The sequence below is a fragment of the Danio rerio genome, chromosome 5, assembly GCF_049306965.1.
Source record: "Danio rerio strain Tuebingen ecotype United States chromosome 5, GRCz12tu, whole genome shotgun sequence".
Classification (NCBI taxonomy): Eukaryota; Metazoa; Chordata; class Actinopteri; order Cypriniformes; family Danionidae; genus Danio; species Danio rerio.
The window spans coordinates 68,604,690-68,621,054 of record NC_133180.1 but is presented as its reverse complement, the minus strand read 5'-3'; the positions used below and the strand labels follow the sequence as shown (position 1 = coordinate 68,621,054).

Genomic DNA, 16,365 nt, shown 5'->3' with positions numbered 1-16,365 from the left:
TGTTCAAATAAAAGAATCTTAAAAATGTCTTCAGATAAAAGAATCTTAAAATCATAATGATGTGTTTAAAATACAATAATCTTAAAAATGTCTTAAAATAAAAGATTCAAAAAGCATCTTAAAATAAAAGTTTTTTTTAAAGCATTGAATGTCTTAAAATAAAACATTATGAAAAAAACATACAAATGACTTAAAATAACAAAGGATTTAAAAAGCATTAGAAATGTATTAAAATAAAAGATAAAAAGTCATGGAAATTTCTTAAAATAAAAGATAATAAAAATATAAAACATGTCTTCACATAAAAGATAAAAAATGTGTCTAAAATAAAAGAATAAAAATAATTCAAAAAAATTCTAAAATATAACGTGTAAAATAAAATAATTTTAAAATGTGATTATTTTATTTTTTCTAAATTTTCTCCAATCTAATTTGTCCAATTCATTCATTCATTTTTTTAAGGCTCAGTGCCTTTATTAATTTGGGGTCCCCACAGTGGAATGAACCGCCAACTTATCTAACATGTTTTACACAGCAGATGCCCTTTCAACTGCAACCCATCTCTGGGAAACGTCCATACACACTTAATCACTCACTTTCTGTCAGATTGTCATATGCTAGTAAATCAGTCTTATTTTCTCTTTCTATTTTAGAATTTTATGTTGTTTTCGGTTCCCCTTTTTGTGTTGGCTTGTATCTAATATACAGTTGGCCTCATGCATTGGTGTTGCAGCGTGTTCAGCTCCCACACCAATACATGCTTACACACTCCAATTAGATATCAGATATCCCCTTTTTGTGTTTTATCCCCCTTTCGGCATGGGCCTAGCTCCAGGCCGTTTTTACACCCCTATGTTGACTGTCAAGTTAATCCGGCCAGCTTCACACCTTCAGCAACCTGTTTTAGAAAAATCTGGGAAAAAGTTGTTAATTTGTCATAATATAATCTCTACACAAGTAATCCACTGCACATCAAAGCTGCTCCAGGTCCCGAAACTGCAGTCCTGTAAACAGTTCAAAAATCATTAATTTCATCGTTTTGTTCCATAACGAACTAATACCCCTCAATATGATTTTTATCCAATTCAGTTTGATCTGTGCACAGATTTTTGCCAATTATGTTCAAATTTGTATCCATTTTCTCTACCTTTCCCTGTAATTATTAGTCTTACACCATCCCTAAATTCATGCTTCAGGCCCATTACTTGCTGCAATTTAAAATATTCATTATTTCAGTGTTTATCATTATCCAATCTAATTCTTACTCAACATCTATTTGTTTCTAGATCGTCTTTTATTAAACACTTTATCACTGTCTGACTGTCCTCCTAGCTTGCTGGCCACTCCTCTAGCCATTCACTATAGCTGTCAATCATGACTAGCAGTTATATTTTTATTCACCTGTTCTCCCATATCTCTATAATCAATTGTAACCTCACCCTCATTCATCTCTTGCAGTTTTTGATACCTCTAAATATAATTTAAGTCTTATTACCATGTCTTTTACAGTCACCGGTATACAGTGATTTAAGTTGGCTTATTTATTTAGCAATCTGACTCCACTTTTCTCAAACACCACTCATCCTAATATTGAGGCGTGTCATCTAATCACCTATAATTTTTATTTACTTCCTTTAAATCTAGTTCCATATAAATTTTATCGCACCTGTTTAATCCCAATCAATTAGGTGTCTTTTCTTTTTCTGCAAGTAAAATATCATCAACATCACCTATCCGTAACACTCCCTCTGCCAAGGGGCAATAACTCAGCGGGCCTTGCTGGGATTTAACAACCCTGATAATATAAATTCTTGGGGTACTCTTGTGTTCCTTTATTGTTGCCCCTAAAGATAAATGAAAGCACATCCCTCAAATTTGGTGCCAGTGTTAAACAGAAAATTTCATTGGCTAAGTCTAGACATTAAAATCCCTTATTCTTTTGGTGTAAAGCTGGTAATGCAGTGTATTAATTTGGAACTGGCATCGTGGCGGTTTTCACTACCCCGTTAACTTTTCTTAAATCATGAGCTATTCTGTTTTTTTGTTTTTCTATAGGTAAAATTGGAGTGTTTGGTTGTAAGGTCGATGGCTCTAACACAACTATAGTCAAAAATCCTTTAATTGTATCTGCAATACCTGCTTCAGCTTGTGATTTGTGAGGATACTGTGGCTGCCAAATCGGCATTTCATTCCTTAACTTAATTATTTGACTTTGATTTATGTCTGAGAGTGAGGAGCAAAAACCCACATCTGCTGGTCCTGTAGAACATAATTGGCTTTGTAAACTTTCTAGCATTGGTGCTGCCACCTTATGATACGTTCTTTCTCTCCCATGCCACCGTGTGATCCATATATGTTTAGCTAATCTGCCAACCACACCCTTCTTATTTTATTTTTTTTTCAGTTTAGTTTTGGTCACAAAATAAAGTCATGTGCAGTGGGTTGGTGGGAGGCATGTAGGGTTTAATAAGAGTTACCCAAGGTCTCCATTGAGCATAAAGTGAGAGAAGGCCGTCTCCCGGCATGGTTTTTGGCTTTAGTTTGCCCCAGTAAATGTCAGCTCCTACAGGCTCTCGCATCGATGACAGCAATTATTGTCCTCCCAGGTGAGGTGTACCCAGTGAACAGTTCTTAGTGGTCCCTGTTGGAAATCTCACCATAACACCATCAGCACACCATAGAATGATTCATCAAGCTTTATCAGCAAGTCTCTGTACCATAAGTTTGTGTGGGCTCTGTCTTACAACAGAAAGTGATGTTTTAATTGCTGTCCAGCCACAGACACGGGTATTGGTTCAGTTAAAGGCAGTCTTTCACATTCCTCAGAGAAACCCATCAGTTCCACAGTTTTTTGTGAAATCAAGTCCTGGTTGACAGGGCTACTCAGTGCGGAATAGGTAGCGCCCGTGTCGACCAAAAAGTTCAGACAGTCTTTGTTAATCTCCATTGACAGAATTGGCTCCACCATACCCACGCTTGGGTCTCCCGGTGGGCCACCTCAGTATAGTTCATGTCCTCCCCAGAGTGGATATTGTGTCCCACTCTGTCCTGGGTGTTGTCCACCAGGGTTTGGGGCTAGCCCTGCGTGTGGTGTTGCAAAGCCTTGGCCTCCTTGTGCACCCCCTCTCTGGGTTTGTGGGTTCTGTCCTTGGGGACATCTTGTTGAAATGTGCCCTCACTGGTTGCAAGTGAAACATTGAACATTTTGGCAGTCGCATATCTGATGATTTAGCTGCCCACACCGGAAACAGCCCTCTCCACGCCCACGCCCTTTGTAAATCCCGGGACCCCATTGACCCCCCATGCCTCCCCTATTTGGTCCTTTAACCTGATGTTGGCATTTGGGTGGTTGGTTATATACAGGTGCCATGTAATATAGTTTAGGGTCAGGTGACTGCACCAATTGTTTAACTTTCTCTTTATTCTTTTATCAATCAGTTTCTGTCTGGCTTTCTTCACCTGCAATTTGATTAATTGGTTTTTCAGCTCCTCAACCTCAGACCGGCTCACATCAGCTTTATTTTTAGCTATATTCATATGATGAATTAAGTACCTCTCCCAGGTGACCGAGCCACTTCCTGGTATGTCAGGGTTATCTTTTAGGGCCGTTTTAACAGCTTGGAGTACCCTCCAACACAGCTGATCTGAACACCCCTTCATGTAGTTGGTTAGCATGAGGATGTGTCCCAGTTTGGGCTTCCCACTCCTGCTTACACCTCATTAAGTATGCAGCTGGGGTTTCATCTACCTTAGGGCTGAATTTTATGTTATGTATTGCACCAGGCGGTGCTGTAAACTTTTTTCTCATCACTGCTCCCCAAGCAGTTGCCACATTGCCAAAAGGAGTGCTTGATTGAAATTTGTGTGTACCCGCTTCCTGTTCAAATAGTCTCAGTTCCCCTTTAGAGACTACCTGCCCCAAATGGGACAGTGGGAAGTGAGTTCTTCCTCACTTTCGTGATCTGCTAATTTCACTTTCTTAGTTTGTTGTCTGGTTCTGTGTGCTATCACCTCTTCATTGCGTTTCAGTTCCCTTCTCACATTTTTAATGGACTTTGTGGCCGCTCCCAGTTCCTGATCCATACATCTGGCCTGTTCTGCGTCTTACTGCATCCTTCACACTCTCCTTCACGATTCATTCCACTCTCCCTTCCTTCTCTCAACTCAGCATCTTCTTTAACTGTCAAAAGATGAGTGTTAGATCCAAACAAAATCAAATCCTTCTCTGCCTGACCTGCTTTTATTGTAAATTCTATGTCTTTGCTCCTCTTAATCTTCATTTTTTCCTACTGACTGAACTCTTCCTTCTTGTTGTCAACTCTGATCATTTTCCCTTCTTTTTTCTTCTTCTAATGTATCTATTGTAATGTTTCTTTAGTAGCTGGTCTTTATATTGTATTTTAATTTCTCCTTATCATTTCCTATTAGTATTATTTATTTATTTGTTCTTATTTTTCTAATCAACAAACTACTAGTACATTGTTTTAGTCATACTCCTTTATTTAATAGATTAATTTCTTTATTTCAATTTTCAATTTATTTATAAAGCACTTTAAAACACAGTTGACCAAAGTGCTGACAACAAAGAGTAAAACAAACTTTAAAATACAAATAAATAAACATAAAATGTCAACATCTCAAAATGTGCTAAAAGCCAAATTGAACAGGTGGGTTTTATGAAGGGATTTAAAAACAGTGATGGAAGAGGCTTGTCTAATGTACAACGGTAGCTCATTCCACAATTTTGGCGCAGCCACAGCAAAAGCCCGATCCCCTCTGAGCTTTCGACTAGTCCTGGGCACACCCAGGAGGAGCTGGTCGGCTGACCTGAGCGAACGATAAGGTGTGTAGGGACAGAGAAGCTCAGAGAGGTAAAGGGGTGCAGCTCCATTCAGACACTTAAAAACAAATAAAAGTACCTTAAAATGGATCCTGAAGTGCACGGGCAGCCAGTGAAGTGAAGATAAAATTGGGGTGATGTGCTCATATTTGCGTGTGCCAGTTAAAAAACGTGGTACACTCTTTACGAACTGTAAATAAATGTTGTATTCCATTTACAGCTTTTCTGATACAGCTTAAGTCTCAAATCCCCTACTAAAATAAAGAATTTACTTGTGTAACATAAAAGGGTTCTGAACATGTTTTTGGTGCCATTTGTGCAGGCCTAACCTGTTTTAAATACTATGAAAATTATATTATAAACTATTATTATAATAAATTCTAATAACCCTTTAACTGCTCCACCAAGAACATTCTTTTTTTGGATTGCATTTTGCATTTGTAAAAGATGTACCCATTTTGGTACAGAAAAATCCTAAAAAGTCCATGTTAATACCTCAAGAGTACATATTAGTACCTTAAAAGTGCAATTGTGTTCCTTTTCATATTTGTAGGTACTAATATATACTTTTTAGGTACCAATATGAAGTACAAACGTGTACCTTTTTACAGGTACCACCCCAGTTACAGCGCACCTTTATTTCTGACAGTGTAAAACAAAACTATAGGTATTGTAAACTAAACATTTAAGATATTTCTAATAAACGTTTGGAAAACATTTTCTTATAAATACATTTTCATTATTGATACACACGTGAGCTGGCAAAAGTCCTGCATATGCCTTAAAAAAGTCCTTAAATAGTTCTTAAAGAAACACACTTGACACTGTTAAGGTACAAAGTGTCTTGTCACTGTGGTGGTGCCTTCGTAGATCAGATTTGTACCTTTGATGAAGTACAATATTGTATCTGCAGACTTTAAAAACTAAAGGTACATTTTGGTTTTCCATGGTACAAATCATGTCCTTAAAGGTACATACTGCAATGGTAAAAATGTGTTTCTTTGTCTTAAGGTACAATTCTGTTCCATAAATAGTTACTGCCCCAGTGACGCGGGTTTGTACCTTCTTTGGTACAACTTTGTACCATTATTTCTGAGAGTGTAGTGCGAACCATTATAATTGTAAACTTTACCAGTCATTATTTAACACAATCAAATCATGGCCAATTATTTGGTAGAGCAGGCAGTTAAAGGCATATATAATAATAAAACACAACGTAAAATCACATGCTTAAAGTAGCTTAGCATAGCAAGATGGTGGGTTTTCATGAGGCATAAATAACAAAGACACATTTTTCATTTCTTCTCAAATAACTGCGCAATCATTTCTCTTTTAACAGATAAGAAGAACATGAAGAACAAAAAGACGAACCGACTGGCTGTTTTTTTCAGATCAATGTGCCAGATGTGGTGTTTGACATCCTCTAAAGGTGAACGATTGTTATTGCATAAATCTTTTCTAATGAAACTTTAGCTTCATTCACCCTTAGCTGGAGCTTAAGGTCTCCTTGTGTAAACGGCAATCGCTTCTCCTTTAACAGATGATGAGATTCCCATAACCGTGGAGGAAATCAGGAAGAGGAGGAAGATGAAGGAGGCGGAGGAAGAGCTGATGCTGATGAAAGAAATCATGAAGAAAGGGGAAGAGGAGATGGAGGTGGAGGTGGAGATGGAGTAGGGAAAAGAGATGGAAGTGGAGGAGATGGAGTGGAAGGTGGAGAAGGATGGAGGTGGAGGAGTATAAGAAATGGACGGTGGAGGCGAATGAGAAGTGGAAGGTGGAGGAGAAAGAGCACATGAAGGTGGCAGAGGAAGAGGAGATGGAGGTGAATGAGAGGATGGAGGTGGAGGAGTATAAGAAATGGACGGTGGAGGCAAATGAGAAGTGGAAGGTGGAGGAGAAAGAGCACATGAAGGTGGCGGAGGAAGAGGAGATGGAGGTGAATGAGAGGATGGAGGTGGAGGAGTTTAAGAAATGGACGGTGGAGGCAAATGAGAAGTGGAAGGTGGAGGAGAAAGAGCACATGAAGGTGGCGGAGGAAGAGGAGATGGAGGTGAATGAGAGGATGGAGGTGGAGGAGTATAAGAAATGGACGATGGAGGCAAATGAGAAGTGGAAGGTGGAGGAGTATAAGAAGTGGAAGGTGGGGGAGAAAGAGAACATGGAGGAGGAAAAGGAGATGATGATGATGATGATAAAGAAGAGGAGGAGGAGGGGAGGGATAAAGAAAAGTTGAATGAAAGAGTCGGACGAGGACAGCATGAAGGAGGCAGAGGAGGAAAAGAAAATGGACACTGAGGTGATAAAGGAGGCTGATAAGGAAGAAATGAAGAAGTGGAGGAGGAAAAGGACAATTGAGACAAAAGAGGACGAGATAAAGGAGGAGGTGAAAACCAGCATGAAGAAGAGGAGATAAAGTTTGAAGAAGAAGTGTCCAAAGCAGAGGAACCTTTGCTAAAAGATTGTACATATGTACATATTTGAAATGCTTAATAAAAGAATTAAATAATAAAAAACTGTTTTTTTCTGTTTGTTGTGTTTATCTGCTCAATTGTCTGTTTTAAAAGTGTTGAATTTTGTGTCTGGAGTCATGTTGGTGATGATTCTTGTCACGGTCACCAGCGATCCAGTTTTTGCAGAATCACTGATGAACTACAAAGGCCACCATGCACTTCACTCACACACCTGATCCAGATCCCCCATGATTTAAATGGCTCATTTAGTCCACACTGTAAATACGAATAGTATTCCTTACTATCAAAATTTTAGTGTGTTCACTTAATTTCAAGCTAATTGTTGAGTTTATTAGAAATGCATTAGTGTTGCTGACATAGTAAGGTATAAAGTTCTCATAACTAATGAAATTGGAGTAAAATTGCTTATAATGGCTAAGCCATGCTGTTACGCATGCGTACTGGGTGGTGATTTCCCATTCCCCATCTCGAGTCACAACCAACCGCCACCCAGCACCGCCATGGAAGGACAGGATTTCATATTGAGAAGATGCTCTGCAGTAAATCAAGGTAAACTTTTCATTTTAATAACCATTTTGTTTATTTCCTGCACTTTGTGAAATTGTTTGCTGTTTTGTGAACTAATTATTAGCCCATGGTGTTGTGACTAAACGTTTTGACCACTGCACGTTATTTGCAATACTGTCTACTTTACTAGATTAGCTATTTTCAGCTGCCTAGTTCTTTCTAATAACTATTAATAATTTGTAATGTTAGTAATAATTTGTAAAGTGGGCATTATGCTCTAAAAGAGCGGGCCAAGCCATTTTAAAATGATGCACTAAGAGAGCGAGAGAGCGCGCAATGATCCATTCAAATAGATGTATTTTTAACCCACAGCTGTAGTTCAACATTAAGAAAAGAAAACGAAACCGTTTTGCTCGCATTACAAATACAGTAGTTATCGCTGAACTTTAGTGGCGCTTATTGTGACGAAAATATGCGTGTTTTTTTTTTAAAGATTAACTTTTAAGATCAGCTGTGGTCCGGTGTCAGCAAGCGGCTCATGACCAGACTAGTCGCTTTTTTTTTCTCCATGATCGCCGGGGCAGCAGGAGTTTTAACCCGCCGGGGCTTTTACAACATTATAAAGCAGTTTCAGCTCAAAATGGACCTGTGAGTGTCGTAAGTAATTTAGGATTTCTATGCGATTACAATTCGTGTCACTGTATGAGGCAGATACATATTTACACACGAACATATTCATCAATCATATTCATCAAAAAGTATTTGCACATCTCTTCACCTAAAATGTATTAATTCCAGCAAAAAATACATTAAAATAATGAAACATAAAAAAAGCATTTTTCCAACAAACTTGGGCTACAAGTTGTCAAAAAATGTTTCCTGTTGCTATTTTGGGATTTTTATCTATTGTACTTTTTCACACTTATTATCGGATAAGAATCCAAAGTAATTCAAAATTTCACTTTATGAGTCATTCTTTTTAAGAGATTGTCACGGTTGTTGAAGCTACTATATCATATTGAAAGGAGCAGAAATAAATGAATTCCGATTCAAAATGAACCGTCAGAAATTATGCAATAGGCTACCAGAAACAGCGCAAATTCTACAGTTTTACAACTTTAGAAGGCTCCATAGACTATTCAAATACAGTGATCTATTGTTGCTGAATCGTGTGAGCATTTTAGTGACTTTACCACTTGCAGCATAATGTATTGTAGGCAGACTGTTAATGACAATACTACCGTTTACAAACTACAGTGGCACCGCCAGTATCTTGGAGACATAGTATCACGATACTACCATAGTACCGGTAAACCGTGCAACCCTAGTCAGAAAGTTCAGTGTCCTTTTAAAGACTTCAATTGAGACAAATACTGTATATATTCCACTTTTAATGCACATAAAAGTAAGACACACCAGCAACAATGCCATGAGTACATTAAATCGGGGGTTGTGTTTATACTGTTCGGTGACAAGTATAATGACAGGCGCCAGGAGTATTTGGCAGCTTTTATTATTTAAGAGCATTTAACTATGTTATGTTAAAGTGTGACATCTGTTGTTAAATGGTATTGCATTGTATCATTGCATGTGATTCTAATTTCTGGGAGTGAAGCTTAATGTGTTTTTTTTTTTCCTGCGAGTGCCTATATGCTGCCGTGCACTGAAAAGACCCGATATGTGAATGGCCCACTGCTATAGTTAATCCAGTGTGCGTGCGTATTAGCCTTGGTATATGGGCTCGGAAATTTAAAATAGCGCACAGTTGGCATAACTTTGTTTAGTTGGAGCAGTTTCATTCCATGCAACAGAAACATGGCGTTGAGAAGCCTTTAAGATTAAGTATCCAAATGTTTTCGACTGCTCGTGCCGCTCGCTTAATGTCAGGTGACTCACGCTCTGCGCAGCCTTCAACAGCAGTTTGTGCTGTATTGAACAGACACACATCACTTCATAACTATAGCGGCTGTTTTTCGACTGAAATAAATTTATTTTTGATGTCTTGGTCACACTATTTGGAGGGCCGGAACAAACTGCCTCGCGGGCCAATTTTTAATGTAAATTAAAAATGTATGTACATTTTTTATGTAAAGTTTGACCGATTCCCACGTTCTGTACTTAAGTATTCGAGGCGCTGACCTGATGCTGTCTTCACATTTCTTTTTACCAGGTACCGTGCCAGAAGTGATGCAGTCCAAAAGTTCTCTTTCCACTGCCTTTACCTCCTTTTCAGATTTTCCACTTTCTTTTTTTGGGGTATTTTGAGGCACCTAAAAATAAAAATAATTTTACTTCAGTTTTTAACACAAACAATCTTTAGGCACACAGCTTTTTAATGTAAATTAGAACTTCTGTATTCAATATAAGGTAGAGGAGTACCAGACCATTACTATTGAGACCTACAAGGTTTTAAAACCCATCAAACATCTTTATTTAAACAGACTGCATTCAGTGTAGCTGCAGGCATGGTCACCAAAACCTGTGATTGTATATAGTGGTGTGAACCTACAGTGGTCTCATGGTTCAGTTCGGTTAAGATAAAATGCCATTGATTCGGTTCAATTCAATATCTAGGAGCATTGAATATGCCTTTCACTAACAATTCGATGTTTTACTTAGCAACACTAATTCTTGTATTAAAATTTATAATTAATTTTTATATATATATATTCATATATTATTTGTAATACAATTTTGTACTTTATTACAAGCAGTCAGATATATGTACTGTAGCTTTAATTTTACCTGCTTAAAGAAAACCCTTTTTGAATGCATCAAACAACACTCAAGTACATGCACAGAACAACATGAGCATTTAAAGCAAATAAACTAATGTAAATATAATCTCGCTTGCTTTTTTTAAGCGTTGTTAGACAAGTTATTAAACACTATGATTGATCACGCGCTTAACAGAAAAGGCTGCGATTGGCTCTAATGGTCAGTGCGGCTCTGTCGTTGTTCAGCAAGCAGTGACAAGGACACTGATGCTAAACGACCGAGCAATCAGCTGATCCATTAGACGGCAATGAGGTGGATCCACAAGTAACGTTATTGTTGTAACAGCCGAGAGAGGACATGAAATGTTACCTCACAAACACGCCAGCAGGTCAAACGAGACTCCGAAAGTGAGAGAGTTTTAACTTAAAATTTTTCCTTGTTGGGTTCTGATGTGAGCTACTTTCCTGTCAGTGAAAGACTGTCCAGCAAAGTAACAAGCAGTGAATTGTGCATTTTAAGTACTCGCAGTCTCCTCCCCACCATAGTAAGCTACCGCCATATAATGCATATGAGATAAATTAAGGCAGTACATAATAACCGTTTATGATTATTACTGATCCTCAATAATGCGAGATGTGTCTGTTATATTGCAGATTCAATACGCAAGCATCCCCACCCAAAGAAATGTTTTTTTTTTTAATAAGTCTAGTAAGATCGAAAAAAGCAACAATTGCTTATTTAATATGATCATTTAATGACTAAATGCAATGACTAAAATACAGCGCTTTAATCAAGGAATGTGAACTGAAGAATAAGCTGATGCAATGCATAAAGATTTTGGCATAATGATCACCGCTACCTAAGCTAAGCATTCATTTTATATACAGACTGTATGTTAAAATGTAAGTTATTTTAAGTAATGTAACACTATATTAAAAAAATAAAATCTCTTATATAGTACCCTTTGCTCAATCAATGTGCCTCGTCATGGCTGAATGAGCGCACGTGCATCTGTTTAAAGCTTCTATAAAGAACAAAATTATGACAGATGACAGAATACATTATTTAAGAGCATTCATTACAACATTGATAGAATCTGCTATTGTCAGCTCCTTCCACTTTAATGAGATACTTCGCTTGAAATCTGTAATACACGTCTTTTATCGCCGGTGAAATAACCAGAAGTTCAAACCTGATATTTCACTTCCAGTTTGATGTTAATAATAAAACTAAACTGCAACATATTTAAACGTTTTACATACGAAAACACTCCCTGGCCTGAACTCGCCACGTGTGAGATGGAGAAAATAAAAGCACACAAAACCGAGGAAAAATCAGATGCTTAAGACATAATCTTTAAAATAACGACTTGCATTAAAAATGTAGCAATTATATAACAGAGGTTGGTGATACAGCAATTACGTGGAGCGTTAATTAAATGCTTATTTTCCATAGAGCGAAACTAATCATCCAAGTGCACAGCTGTGTAGCACACCGGCACTAACAAAAATAGTGGCCAGCCTTGTTTGGCCCGCCGAATACCTTTGGCCAAGGAGGGCCAGATGGGGCTTTGGGGTGGAGTGAATGGAGAGGCCGACTTTGCCCGAGTTCAGTAAAGATATTTACAGAGATAAAGATTACATTATTTTTCCGATCGCACACGAGCACATGCGCCAAACAAACAAACAAATAAATTGTTTGTGTCTATCTAAAAGAGGATGTTATAAAATAAATTTTATACCGAGTTATAACCGGAGAATTTCTGTGGTTTTATATTATGGGTTGTGCTCTGGGTCATTCCTCCGTTAGTGGCGAGACCACTTGATGTACAATGCCAACAGTGGATTGACGAGTAAACAAATGTAATGAATAAAAACACACAGGCCTGTGCGTATAGACCTATAATGTACTGCTGTACAGCAACGTGTCATTTGTTTGTTTCGGTTGTCTTCATTTTAATAGTTTCGTGATAATGCGATGGTGTGCTTTATCTGCCTGATTCCCGCTGAAGTGGGCGGGTTGTGTGACGTTTGATTCAGAGGACATTTCGGGGGCGGGGTTTGCATGACACGCTGCGAGCTACTAGCCTGACAGCGAAAACGCGATAAGTTTTCAGCCTCACTGCTCAACCTTCTGGACGATTGGCCCGGCCTGGCCCGTTAAAAGCCCTGGCTCACACTGGCCTGACAGTGGAAATGCCATATACTATTATTATACAATATATGCTATTGCCATATACTTACGTGATAGTTCACAAAAAAAATAAATAAATAAATAAAATTAACGGGGTGGACGAGCAGAGCACACACACATCTAAAGTCATCTTAACGCGAGCGCTTTAAAGGTCAAATAGGTGTCAAAACGCAGTGTTTAGTGATTATTCATATTAACCCTCATTTGTGTAATAAACAAACGAGTTGAGGATCAAAAGACAAGTGAAAGAGAAACTATTAAAAAGACAATGCGATATTGCTGCTGCCTCCTGTTTTTATCATGATTAATAAAACAACAAGGAGAAAACCCCTCACTGCTCTTGACTGAAGGACTTTTGTTGCTTAAGTGTTTTTCTGACAGTAAAGATGCTTAAAGCACAGTTTGTATCATATTTTTACTCTATTGTATTTATTTCTCTTTCCTTTGCAGGGTAGAAAATAACTGTAGTTGAAGTCAGAATTATTAGCTCTCCTGAATTTTAGCAGCCCTTTTCCTCCCCAATTTCTGTTTAATGGAAAGATTTTTTTTCAATACATTTCTGAACATAATAGTTTAAATCTCTAATTTCTAATAACTGATTTATATTATCTTTGCTATGATGACGGCACATAATATTTTACTAGATATTTTACAAAACACAAGCATTCAAATTCAAAGTGCTATTCAAAGGCTTAATTAGGGTAATTAGGCAAGTCATTGTATAACAGTAGTTTCTTCTGCAGATCATCAAATATATATTGCTTAAGGGGGCTAGTAATATTGACCTTGAAAGAGGTTTAAAAATATTTAAACCTGCTTTTGTTCTAGCCAAAACAAAACAAATAAGCCTTTCTCCAGAAGAAAAAATATTAGAGGAAATACTGTAAAAAACTCCTTGCTCTGTTAAACATCATTTGGAAAATATTTATTTTAAAAGAATTCTCAGGAGCGCTAATATTTTGACTTTAACTGATAATCGTTTTGAATAATCGTGATTACAATTATGACCAAAATAATGTTGATTATGATTTTTCCCAAAATTGAGCAGCCCTACTTTTTCCCCAATTTCTGTTTAATGGAAAGATTTATTTTCAACCCATTTTAAACACAACAGATTTAATAACTCATTTCTAAAAACTGATTTCTTTTATCTTTGGTATGATGACAGTACATAATATTTTACTAGGTATTTTTCAAGATACTAGTATTCAGCTTGAAGTTACATTTAAAGGCTTAATTGGTGTAATTAGGCAACTCAATGTATAAAAGTAGTTTCTTCTGCAGACAATCAAAAATATAAATTGCTTAAGGGGGTAATAATATCGAGCTATTAAAATAGGATTCAAAATATTTAAACCTGCTTTTATTCTAGCTAAAATAAAACAAATAAGCTGTGAAAAATTCCTCTGTTAAACATCATTTGATATATATATATATATATATATATATATATATATATATATATATACACTAAATGTAGTCTTTAGACAAAATGATCAGCACACACACACACACACAAGTGAGAAACATACAAATACACTCTCAGTCCTCCTTTGTTCTGGGACATCACAGGCTCTTGGTGATGAAGAACTGGGTAATTCTAGGATTACAGTTTCTGCGTCACTATCCATGTCCTGGACAAAAAGATTAATATGTCAGTTTTTTATTAGTAGTAATAATAATAATAATAATAATAGTACAAATAATATTTGACATGAAAATGTGATTGGTAAAACTTGTCATAAAATGAACAACTTATGATGTGAACAATTTAACTGCAATATTATACAAACTAATGTATTTATTTAAGATAATGAAATAAAAACAAAAATGAATAACATATACATTATAAACAAATAAGAATTACCTTCTGTGTAGCTGAATGTCTCTCTTCGTTTAATCTGTATGGAAGCAAAGTAAAGGTAATATTAATAAATGTACACATACTGAACTCCGCATTAGGCCACGTGTGATATACAACTAGAAGCGGCTAGTATTAAATAAAGTAACTTACTCTTAAGTTAACAAAACATGCTTAAACTGTCTTTAGGAGCACGAATCTCACTGAAAAAAATAAACAGTTAATATCACGCCGATTCTAACTCAGGCGTGAACTTGGGGTCAGCATTACTAACGTACCTCCAAGTTTAAACATTTCCATTATGAATATGAGACATTGGTAAATCTTTAAGCACAATAGTTTGTATTATTACCTTAAAGTGTATGAAAAATGTTTACAGCACACGTACTCTTAGGTTAAGACCTTCAAATAGTTTTGTTAGCGTACTGAAAGTTAATTACGACATAAAGCAATATGCTTGCTAACATTAGTTAACCTTAATAGTGTAAACTAACGTTAGCCTTGCTATAACGTTATACCCAAAGCAATCTTAGCAGGCTTAATCTCTTGAAGTGGTCAGTCTATAAACAGAATTCTAAATTTACCATAATTATATAACAAGTATTACCTTATATTTCCTCCATCATGCGTCCATTACTCAATGAAATCTCTGATGAGGTGCCGCCAGCGTCCCGCTCGGCTCGGTGTGTTCTGCATTACCTACTGCTCTCCAATTAGAAACTAAAATGGCGGCCGCGCGCTCCGCGATTGCATCATCCAGTGGGGGAGGGGTGGTCGCGGTGGGGACTTAAGTCAGGTCAACACACTGTTGGGGAATGTTTCGTTGTACTCATCAGGCCTTCGTTCTGACCATCTATTGTCAGTGTTTTGTCTAGACGCCTTACATTAAGTTGATTTAGGTCTAATGCAAAACACAGAAATAATGTTCATTTGTGTCCATGATTTCTTTTTAACCATGGAAATAAAAACTAAAAATAATTATTTTATATACAAATTTGTTTATTATGCTATATTTAAAAACTGACTTTTTGATTTATTGATACATAAACCAGAATGATAAATAAAGAGAGCAACTCTCCCACACCATTGAGAGCCTTTATTCTGAACCCATGATAGTACATGACCATTTTAAAACTGAAACAGGCATTAAATAACATGGCATTGCATTAGTCTTATCAATGGTTTTGTTGGCTTATCTGTTTATGAAGTTGCATCGCCATTACATACAGTAATTTGGTGTATGCTGAATTTGGGTCTTAGTACTTTATTCACGTTTTTTTACATTAAGTGATCTTAAGAGTGTTTCACATCACTGCAGGCATGTTGTCATGTAGGCCTACATCTAACGGGGAGAGTATTTCGCTTTTTAACAGAAAAGAGGTGACAATCTAACTAATATGTTGGTTCAGATAAATTATTAGTTCAGTTTCATTTAAGATGTCTTGAGGATGAATAAAACGGTGTAATTTTAATTTCAAAGTGAACTAATCATTTAATTCCCATGTTTTGCTAAATTAATATTTTGTTCTGTATTAAACTGTATTTATTGTGATTAAAACAGTATAGACAAGCAGATCAGGCCTAATTAGAACCTGTCATGCATAACACTTTATTTGGCCTAATGCAGTTAAACAATGATATTAAATTTTAAAACAAAATAGTGTAAGTTGGAGTCACGCTAGTCTAATATCCAAATGCCTTTGAGTAACTGATCATCAGCAAAAATAAGCAAATGTTGTCAATTTAGGCGTCACCAGCTTTCACCTTCCCTG

The 16,365-nt window shown here is 36.7% G+C and overlaps 1 long non-coding RNA gene across 3 annotated transcripts; it reads right to left on the bottom strand.

Moving 5' to 3' along the window:
• Window positions 1–2,051: 2,051 nt before the first annotated feature.
• Window positions 2,052–15,315, bottom strand: LOC141385654 (uncharacterized). Of its 3 annotated transcripts, XR_012406467.1 has the most exons (5): window positions 15,201–15,315; window positions 14,600–14,633; window positions 14,265–14,366; window positions 9,961–10,091; window positions 2,414–4,180 (listed from the first exon to the last, which is right to left on the bottom strand). It is a non-coding gene; the product is annotated as an uncharacterized lncRNA (long non-coding RNA). The 3 variants fall into 3 exon arrangements; XR_012406468.1 differs by lacking the exon at window positions 9,961–10,091 and having other exon boundaries at window positions 2,052–4,180; XR_012406466.1 differs by lacking the exon at window positions 2,414–4,180 and having other exon boundaries at window positions 7,380–10,091.
• Between the last annotated feature and the right edge of the window lie 1,050 nt (window positions 15,316–16,365).